Below are 10,778 nucleotides of genomic sequence, written 5' to 3'. Positions count from 1 at the left end.
GTTTTAGGATGGTTGACAATGAAGTTGTATATAACATACACTGAAATTAGGTATATACAATTTTAATCTTGTAGATCAAGTAAATAAGTGGGCATGGTAATAATAACTGGTGTCCTTCTATTTATACCGGTGGGAGGCATGTTTTTGTGTTGAGATTGAACGGTATATAAAATTTTACCCACATTCACTAAGGCATACAAATAAGTCTAATTAATCTGGACATAGGATACACTGATAGTGGGAGGGCATACAGAAAAACGGTGAACAGGCACACTACAACAGCAGACTTGCTAGTTTTGGCAAATCACAGTGAACAAAATTGTAACTCCATTACAGTACTTGTTCCAATGAATATGGCAATAACCAGTTTCATCTAAAGTACACACCACTTGCAAAATGGAACCTATATTTAGTCATGCTCTCGAACATATACATCTTCCTCATGAAGGTGATATCATAGTATCCTGGTAGCAGTCATACTTCAAAATCATTGAAAAGTAGAGTTAAGAATACATCGTTGTACTAAATAAAATGCAGATCATAAATCCATGTTTTGAGATCAGTTTCCATGTACTGCAGTCTGAATATATCAAATCAACTCTTGTATTCATCTGAACATTCATGGGATAGCTTTATTTTTCATGGTTTTCTAGCTTGTAAAAGTGCTTCCTCTTATTAGCTTAGTTGGCATTTTATAACTGTGAAGCTCCTGAAAAAGGGAAGTGGAGCAAAATAATTTTTGATTTGTTTCTCTACTATCCAAATAAGTATACGATTTAATGTTCCTTATGTGGCATCTAGCCACCCCTTTTCAAAAACTAAGAAGTGAAATGGGATGCAGCAAGACAGGAAGGGCCAATGGAAAAGGGTAAATAATTAAACCAACTTATCAGTAAGTAACTTTTTAGTTCTCTCACAAAATAAATAAGGATAGATCAGTTTTGTCTTGGGCTTATCTGTTTTAATAAGCAACTTATCTGTTTTATCGGCTGCATCGGTGGGTAATGACACACTCAAGTCAGTTTATTGCTCTTATGAAGTAGCTCATAGGACATGACTGATCTATTCTCACATTCGTTGCCGCTTAGGAAGGATACCTTCAACATGGATCTGGAGATATATGTGAAGATTAGAGGGTCACCTTTAGCCACGCCGGTCGCTTCAGCAAATGCTGCCCACACCGTTCGCTTCAGCAGATAATGCCCACTTGTGCTCGATGAATATTCGGCCCTTCACTCTGTCAACCATACGCCCCACAGTCTAACGGCGGTACTGCCGCACACAATATTCTAAGGAACTTGCCTGTGATGTGTTGTTGAAATGCCGATGGTATCTTAACTGGATTGTGGCATCTATTTAGTAGCAGGAATGGGAGGATTGAAACGATGGCTGCCAAGCAATGGTGTTTATACACTTCAAAAAGCTGATCGAATTGAACTCCCTGAAGCTGTGCATCCTTAACTGTGCTCTAAATAGGTGAAAACATTGGCATGATAAAGTTCGCACATTATTTATAGACAGTGCGAAACATAGTCTGCCACACCAATGAAGTAACGTGTATTTTACAAAGTTTAAGAGACACAAGTATCACATAGAAGGAAAACATAAACTCAATAAGCATGAGATGTCACAGATATGTTTAATTTCATCAAAATGGTTTCATGAAAGAGAGGGCAAGAATGCAGAGTAAGAGCTGTAAAAAGAGCCAAGTGTCAAAATTTGCATATGGAGGATCGAAGTAACCGAATATAAATCTGTATAGACCTCTAAATTGCAGGAAGTTGTGTGGGCATACCTGAAGTTATAACCTGAATAGGTAAAGGTGAGCACTATATCAAATGATGAACAAATCAAGTACTATTTGGTACACCAGATTTCTGAGCTTGGTAGTTGATGCATCATTTTCATCTAGTGCAAGTATATTTAATCTTTCCTTGGATGTCACTCTTGGTACGGCAATGTAGAATTGTCCATAATAACTCATGTAGTACTATGACCCTCCATCTCGTCATGTCCCAAGTGCTGTGAAAATTATAAACAGAAAATATCTTCTCCGTTGCAGTTTACAAAGCATCTAACTTGTTTATCCAAATACCATCCGTTTACTGTAAAAATGTCAACAGATAACTCAATGTAAAATAAGAAGCCATAGTACATGTCTATCAGTGAGTCTGAACCTAACAGCCTACATGAATCCATCTCAATTAAAACCGTCCATGTATATGCATCAAGAATTTTATGCTGCATACTTATCCCACCCGCAAATCTTTCGTACGACAAAAGCACCTGACCCAAAGTAATGTTCATGCAAAATTGCATCAGTCAAGCCAGAAATAGCATGTTTAAGTATCCAAACAAAAAATTGCAGTTTGTAATAATGCACAGTCCCCAATGGCTTGGAAGCTAAACTAAATGGACCCTTCTTCATTTTTGTATGTTTTTTTCTAATAAGAGAAGTATAGGAATAAGTGGGTAAGTGGGTACGGACAACTGAAAGTAAAAAAGCAGTTCTTATTCTTCTCTCAAAGCTGTCAAGAGAACAAAATAGAAACATACTGGAAGCACAATCAGTTTATGCTTAGGTGAATTACCCTCTGTTGAGGGTCCATATCCAGTTGCAGATTTTTTCTTTTTAAAGGTTAACAGGATACGAACTGCTTACCGCAGCATTGCTACTCCAGGCCTAGATACAGTCTGTAGCTGTGAAACCAAAGGAAAGATATTTCCAGCCTCTCCAATATTGAAAGAACAAATGATCTTTTGTCTCAAATTTGAGTTCGTTGCACAATACATGTGCTACAGCAGGGATCCCTCATAAGCAAAAGCCAAATAATCTTCCAAAAATAAATTATGTGCTACAGCAGGGCTCTTGTATTAACCCTATCCATAAGCAAAAGACACATATAAACTGCGTTGAGTTAACTACATGATGTCCATAACAAATGAGAACTTACATGGATGATATTCCATTGGGAACTCTATATAACTTAGGTGCTAAAACCTAGAGTTCTCCATTTATAGGACCAAGTACCGATCTCATCAGCCAGAGCTAGGATTTCTTGGAGACCAATAAAATACAGGCACTGCAAGCCTCATCTGAATGGGAAAGTCCAAAAATATTCACCTCGGTTATCAGTTCTCACATAAAGGAGTTGACTGCATGATTTTCATAACAAATGAAAACTTACGGAGAAAATATAATGTCAAGAGAGAATTGCATATACCTTAGAGGTGCTAAAGCCTGGAGCTCACCATTTACACGACCAAGTATCATCCTAGTAAGTGAGAGCTAGGATTTCTTGGACCAGAATAGAACACTGGCACTGTAGGCCTCATCTAAACGGGGAAGTCCAACAATATCACCTGGGTTACCACAAAATATTAAGCTTCCCGCTCTGCTCTTTCAGATCTTTAGGATAGAATGACAGAAGGAATATCAAATCTTTCTTTTTTGAACAGAAAGGAAGATCAAATCTGAATATTCAGTTTATGAACTTTTAGCCCAAAAACATGGCGTGAACTTGTCTGGCACATATCTGACAAAGGTTGAATTTGTGACTATCATATGTTGACAAATAATGAATTCCGACTCTTTTCAACCATTTTGTAGGTGGAAACATAAAATACAGAGATCTCTCATGCATAAACAAAACGAAAGATAAAATCAAAGGACAGAAGAATTGGGTATGTTCTTGCAATGAGCAACTGGAGATCATACCAGCATTTGCAGTGTTGGATAAGGGGCAAGGGACCGGCACGTGTGATGGCAACATCTTTGTATCCTTTGTCGTTGTCACTCTTCTGGAGACTTCTGCTCGAAGACCAGGTAGATCCCTACAGCAATCTAAACTGAAATTGTAGTTTTACAGTTACAAACCGATGTTCTCAAACAAACCAAAACTGAATATACCAGGCAAAAACTCACCATTAGCATGCTGCCGATGACGGTTGCCGCTGCTAAAGGGGAGGTGGAAGGCACCTTGCCTGATCCAATCGTTGGTGTCATCGCCATTGCAGACGTCGAGCACCGGGGACTTGTCGCTGTAGACTGGTGGCCAGGATCGATGCTGCCGGAGAATAGGGACCAGGCCGGCAGAAACTGGGGAGAAACCGAGAAAGAGCCGAGAGGAGACAGAAAGGTAGCATCGCCGCTTTGACTGGGCACAAAATTGTAAACCATACTACCGCAAAAGACACATGACAAAGTCACCCAAAAAGCCTACCACCGAGGAATCAGGAAGGAAAATAAAAAAAAATCTACATGTCGGCACCATTGGAGTCCAAAAAAGATGAAAAATTTGAGAAAAATCAAGGCAGTTGAGGTTTAGTATAGTAATAAGTAGTATGGAATTCTTTGACTCTTTGATGCACCCTGGAAAACAATGTAGCATTGTAATGTAGAGCTTCTGCAATTTGAAACCAAAGAGGCAGAGTAATATTACATATGAATTGTCCTTGTCAAGAGAACGATATACCAAAGGGGTTAAAGTGAGTATTTCACTAAGAAACAATGACAAATTTGATATATCGATACATCCATTAAAATTGCTCTGTCACTGTGTGCATGCACATGTAAAACAGAGCACAAATACTTCAGCCGACTCCTAAGGAAAACATACCACATCATCTACCAATATAGGTTGTTTGTGTCTGCAGCTGTTAAAGTTCATAAACTTTTAAAATTCTCAGGTTGCTCCTCGCCTCCTCTAGTAAGAAACTGACCATGGCAAGCTATTTTCATCCTTCTAGAGTTATATCAGCCACAGGAAAGGATCTAAACGTATTCAGGTTCTTTCCTCCTGATCAAGTCCAAAACCTATACTTTAAAAACTCCATCAGATTGCCAGTCCTAAACGGTATGGAACTTCTCACTGGAAAAGTGAAAAGGTACCATAATCAGTTAACAGGAAACCTACACCACCATCTTTACATAACCATAAAACATATAGCATAATGTAAAGGTTGCCCTTTCAAATGCTAGAGTAAACGCTCATTTACTAATTAGTTCATTTTTCCATAGCAAATAGAAAAGGGAACATACTAATTTAATTATAATTTCTAAGAATCGTAAAAAAAAATGTACATTTTTTAGTTTTCGAATACTGGTTGGGCTGGATATGTATTGGATCGTCACTTCACTTCAGCCGAACCGTGACTTCGAAATGACGCAGTGCCTCAATGGATCATATTCAATAAGCACTAAAGTAAAACAAAATTTAAAATGTAAAAGACCCATCCTCTCAAAATTATGCAGCACAAAGTGCTTCTAGATAGCTGCAAACTATGCAGCCTTGTGGAATTCTGATCAGCTAAGCAAACATAATACATTTAGACTAAGAAGAAGAACCAACATTCCCTGCAGCACTAAACATTTTATTTTGGAAATTTACATACCCAGGACGTATGAAAAACACTGACATATTGAAGCACTTGAGAGATCTCTCGATGTAAGATGAGATGCTCAAATTGATAAATCAGAAGGAAAAAATGGCCAAGTGCCACAATTGAGCAAGACAATGGTCAAACACTGCGGATTGGTTGCTAAAAACAGCAGACTGTTTCCAGGGAGAGCAGGGCAAAGCAAATGCAGATTAATATATATATCCCTATTACTTTGCCGAACTGCTTATAGGGAAGTACATGTGTGCTATGAATTCTGTAGTACCGTAGTAAGTAAGAAAAAAAGTGAATTTATGGATGAACTCTATTGACATGCAATCTTAGTCTAGCAGCCAGCTATTTTAGCTAATGATTTGACAACATTTAAAAAACTGGAAAAGCAACATAGATACCTGAATAAATATAGAAACACCAGATCATGAACTCAAGAAAAAATATTTTATAGAAGAAAGATCACCTGGGCTTAGCTTTGGCAAAATATTATAAACCCATCAACTGAATTTAGATGTGCCCTCTATACGAAATATCAATTTTGAAATAGTTTAAAATGAGATCTTCATGGAAAGAAAACAATAATAAATCCATACCAAAGAAGAACAAACAATTACAAGTGAAGGAGATATCAGCCACGGGTGTGATTTCAGTTGGTTGCTCTGTTACATCGGTATCTTGGTTTGTTGGATGCTTGGAAGCATAATAAGAGTGGACCTATGATATTCAGTATTTTTAAGAACTGCACAGATGCCTTGTGGGTTGTAATGAAGAAGTAAAGATCTCTTTCAGCAAAACACTACCTCTGTTGAAACCAACACAAATATGCAATTTTCTTCAGAAGTAAATTTACTGAACCTATTTTCATGTTAAACAAAAAAAATAAACTCAAGATGAACTATTGAAAATCATCAATTTACACAAAAGTTGAGTTGCACCTGAGGCTCATTTAAGCAAGAGCTTGTATGGTCGAGGGATCAGACTGATTGAAAGGAACACCTGCAGATGGAGCAAGGCCTCGAGGTATCCACGTTAGATGGGATGGAGTTGTCTGTTGCAATTATGGTGCTTCTGTCCAAGCCTCAGTGGAATCCTTGCTAGAGGTTGCCAAAATATAACCCCTGAATATGAAGTTCTTATTATCTTTTCTTCCAATGAATGAACACCTTGGCCTTGGTAGTGGACGCTCCATCGGAACTGCACCAAATCTAACACAAAAACAGTAAAAGATAGAAGGTTAAACCATATTTGATTAGTTTAGGCGTCAAACCATATTTTCAATCAAACGGTACAACATTCCTGGGTTTTCACAACCCAACCTGCTGAATTATGAAATCTGAAGTGTAAAAGGTACAAATCTATAACGACCACAACCAAATCACTAAATCAATTAGATCTTTATTTCGTCTTTCCCTGAAGAATCTAGGCAATATAATCTTTCACTAGTTGCTACACCGAACGGGAGAATACTCACACTTGCAAAACATTTACTACTGACAGGCATATAGTACCTCTGTACATGAGAAAACAAACTGTAACTGTGACATGAATCCCATGCAATTCAGGAAAACAAATCAGCAGAAAGAAAACCATTAAAAAATGTCTACCATCATATGCCTTAGACACTCAAACTTCTCAAGCGAGACTCAAAATTCCAACAAAAAAGCTATGTGGAGAGATGCATCGGCAACCCATCCAAAACAATCACCGCTGCAATCTGCGGCTAAATAGAAGAAATTTACATGTGGGATCACGGTCCAGAGATGAAGTAAACAAATGGATGGAGAGATAATTACTCACCTAAAGTTTTGAGATAGTGTCACACCATGTCGTAGTTGCAGGCTCAGGGAGCTGACCTGCAGCATGCAGAGGTAGGCATCGGCGAGGACTGCTGTCCGGAATGGCACGCAGGAGCGCGAGGAACCATATCATGGCATCGACAAAGGCGTGGTTGGCCCCTCGAAGCTTGTTCAGGCCGAGCACCTCGACCATATCATCACTGGACCACCTCGTTGGCCCGTTCGCAACTCTTACTCCTTAACTTGCAAGGCTTCAGCCGCGGCGCTTTCCGTCGTCTTCGTCACGGGGAACAGGCGAGAGAGAGAGACAAAGTGGAGGAACAACAGAACGCGAGAGAGAAGAAGCAGCGTCGAGTGCTGCTGGGACGTGCGACGGTGACGCACCGGCCAACAGGACGTTGGGTCACGACAGCACGGGCGGGTCGCCTAGGAAACACGCGGAGGCGGTGGCCGGACAAAATGGGTCATTTGTTCCCGGCAGCACCACGGGGCTGACCGGCCGGGCAAGTGGAGACGACGAACTGCTGCGTCACGCGGAGGCTGAACTGAGGTGGTAGAAATCGGCGAGAGTCCGTAGGTAGGGGACGGGCCAACAGAGGAAAAGGAGGCTGACGGTTATGGAACCCATCAACAACACAACCGATCGAACGCGGCCGTGACAAACGTAGCCACGATGACCACAACCGGCCCTGCAGCCACAAGGCCTCCCTCGGCGACGCCAGCAACCAGCACGGCGCCCCGCGACCCGGCCAGGAACACCGCCACGCCCGCCAGCGAGCCAGAAGACGGGAAGAAGAGCCCTGCCAGTCCGAGGATCTCGGCCATGCCTCAGAGCTACAGCGGCGAGGGCTCCCTGCAGATCACGGCGTCTGCGGCGCGCCCGGTCACGCCCAGAACCAGTGCGCCGTGGCGCCTGCACCGGGCGAAAGCCGCCACGACAGCACGTCGCACCCCGCGGGCACCTCCAGGACGTGGGCGCGGATCGTGCTGGGCAACTCCTGCGCGATCACCACCGCGCGGCTCGGGCCCCCGGTTCTTCGATCCGGAGCACAGCTGCGTGCCCGGCCTCGGCCTTCACGGCTACCGGAGATCATCGGTAGCGGCAGCTGCGGTCGCCATGCCTGCCGTGTTGAACTCTACCCTCGCCCTGGGCTTCAGGAGGACCCATCCTAGCGCGTAGGGACGCAGCTGAGCACCGCGCTGGAGCGGAAACGGAAAAGGAGGAGGAGGCGGCGCCGGACATGGCCAGGGAGGGGGAGGATGGCGGCGGCCCTAGGAGAAGGCTGCTGGCGGCGATGGGGAGGAGCTCGAAGCGATGGAGTTAATGGGAGAGAATGAGTGCGGGGAGAAAATCGAGAAAGCGATATGGGCTAGTCGGAGCAGACCAAATAGTTGGTCAAAGCGGTCCATTAATTATGCTACATCCACTCATTCTAAATGGAAAAAGACCACACACTAAAGGAAAGGTGCAACCAAAAATCCAAGAGAGCACCCGAACTACACACAAGAAAAAACATCCGAACTTCAAAATTCTAGCAAAAATCGAAGCTGTTCAGCTTTAATATAGTATATATTAAGAAGTGTGTGCAACTTGATCGTCAAAAGGGATGGAGACAAGCCACCTATTTTTGTCCTTTCAGCCAGTTTTTTTTTTTTTTGAGCAGAAACACATGGCCATTTATTCAGATATCATACGAGGTACAACTGATTCAGTCCACGGCTCTAGTAACCATACATGTCGGCCAAACTCTAGGGTCAGTGCACTTCGAACCAGATTATGGGCATCATGGTTCGACGCTCTACCCTCATGAACAAAACGAACTAAAGAAAATTCAGTTAGTCTACTCTCTATCTCCCTAAGAATAGTACTATATGACAAAGATTTCCTGTACTAATTATTCTTCAATACTTTTGCCGCATCGGAAGCGATTTGAAGATGTTGTAAACTAAGATCAGCCGCAAGGGCTAGAGCTTCATTGCAGGCCACCGCTTCTACGGTCGCCGGGTCTGTAATGCCTTCCACAACAATGACCGAAGAACCCATATATCGTCCAAGAGCATCCCTGCAAACAGCTGCTGCAGCACCCTTGTTTTGTTTCTTCGCTATACCTCCATCCACATTAATTTTTAGAGAGTCTGCTGGTGGGGGGATCCATCTAGGAGCAGTTTGCCGCACAACCATGCTGGTAGAACGGAGATTCTTTGCACTGACAACCGAAAGCTCAGAAATATACTTCTGAACAAAACCAACGACAGTTACCGGCTCTGAAAAATATATTCATGAATAGCCTTCCTTCTTGCTGTCCACATTGCCCAAAGGGATATCAAAATATATTATGAAGTTCATGGGCTCGACCTCCTGGACAGCCCAGCCCATCTATAGAGCGTGGGAGGCCCAATAGTTCGTGTGCTAGCCTTGAAAACTTCGGCCGACCGTTGGAAACTGCTAGGGCGAATGTCTGATGACGGAAACTGAAGCCAAGTGGACAAATAAAAAGACTGAAATCCAATAAGGTATGCACTAGCTGACGCTGGACCCGCGTCGTCAGGATATTGATGGGTACTTCCTGCAGGTGGTGGAATTCCCCCGGCTGTTTCTAGGAAGAGACCTGGGCACCGGCACGCCGGAGTCAAGCTAGATAAACTCAAGCAGTCAAGCCTAGAATGCGTCGTAGGACGGTTTACTCACGCAGCACCTGTTGCGTCCGCGCGTCAGACGCTGAAAACAATACGTACAGTACGAAAAAGTCTGTTGTTAGGAATGCGAATTCTTAGCACTGAAGAAAAGGCCCGCGTACAAGATGCTGTGGCATCCAATTTCGGACATGGGAATTGGTAAATGGCTCCCAATTCAAGATAAGGCATACCGTGTGTCAAGTTATAGCCCTGTTTTGGAGGGAAAACGTGCAGACCTGCGAAAAGGAAGATTCCAAGCTAGTTCCACACTTCGTTCGAAGCCCATATATATATGTAACCAGAGCGCATTTTAAGCCGGGCCAGAACCAGCGTCGTCAAGCTCTCTCCAGCCGCTTCTAGCCGCAACCTACAACCAACCTACAGCAGGAGTACTATTTTCTGGACCATTGCTGCTCCTCCGCTGCTTATATACATACATATCCCGATCAGTCGATCTTACCTAGATCTGTTGTTTCCTAGCGAGCTCTCGTCACCGCTGATATATATGGCCGAGCTAACGCCGCCACCTTCTGCCGCATATGGTCCAGAGTCTCCGGACAATGAGCCCGATACTACCGTCGATGAGACGGTGGTTGATTCGGAGGCAGAAGGTCCGAACGAGGAACCTGATACTACCGTGGGCGATACAGTTCTTGGTCCCAATGGGGAGCTGACTTTCATGCTTGGTGAAGCGAACCCACAATAACAGGTGACACATCAACTTTATTTGTTTCTCATTTTTACTAGTACTCCATGTTATCAAATTTTAATGTTATGCGCAAATTGCTATGTCGGTCACTTGCTTTGTACCGGTTGCCAGACCGTGCGATAGAGCTCATAAAATTTTATGTGAACCAAAGCCATTATTGAGTTCAATGGGGATCGAGGTTTGAGATCGTGCCACACCGGCTG

General features: G+C 42.9%; 1 long non-coding RNA gene across 3 annotated transcripts; it reads right to left on the bottom strand.

Moving 5' to 3' along the window:
* Positions 1 to 391: 391 nt before the first annotated feature.
* Positions 392 to 7,545, bottom strand: LOC124678756. Of its 3 annotated transcripts, XR_006994636.1 has the most exons (6): positions 7,192 to 7,545; positions 6,330 to 6,599; positions 3,926 to 6,196; positions 3,719 to 3,849; positions 3,225 to 3,363; positions 392 to 3,096 (listed from the first exon to the last, which is right to left on the bottom strand). It is a non-coding gene; the product is annotated as an uncharacterized LOC124678756 (long non-coding RNA). The 3 variants fall into 3 exon arrangements; XR_006994634.1 differs by having other exon boundaries at positions 3,926 to 6,599; XR_006994635.1 differs by having other exon boundaries at positions 3,719 to 3,834; positions 3,926 to 6,599.
* Between the last annotated feature and the right edge of the window lie 3,233 nt (positions 7,546 to 10,778).

Source organism: Lolium rigidum, chromosome 7 (genome assembly GCF_022539505.1).
Source record: "Lolium rigidum isolate FL_2022 chromosome 7, APGP_CSIRO_Lrig_0.1, whole genome shotgun sequence".
Taxonomy (NCBI): Eukaryota; Viridiplantae; Streptophyta; class Magnoliopsida; order Poales; family Poaceae; genus Lolium; species Lolium rigidum.
The sequence above is the reverse complement of the archived record's forward strand: the minus strand, read 5'-3'. Positions and strand labels throughout refer to the sequence as shown.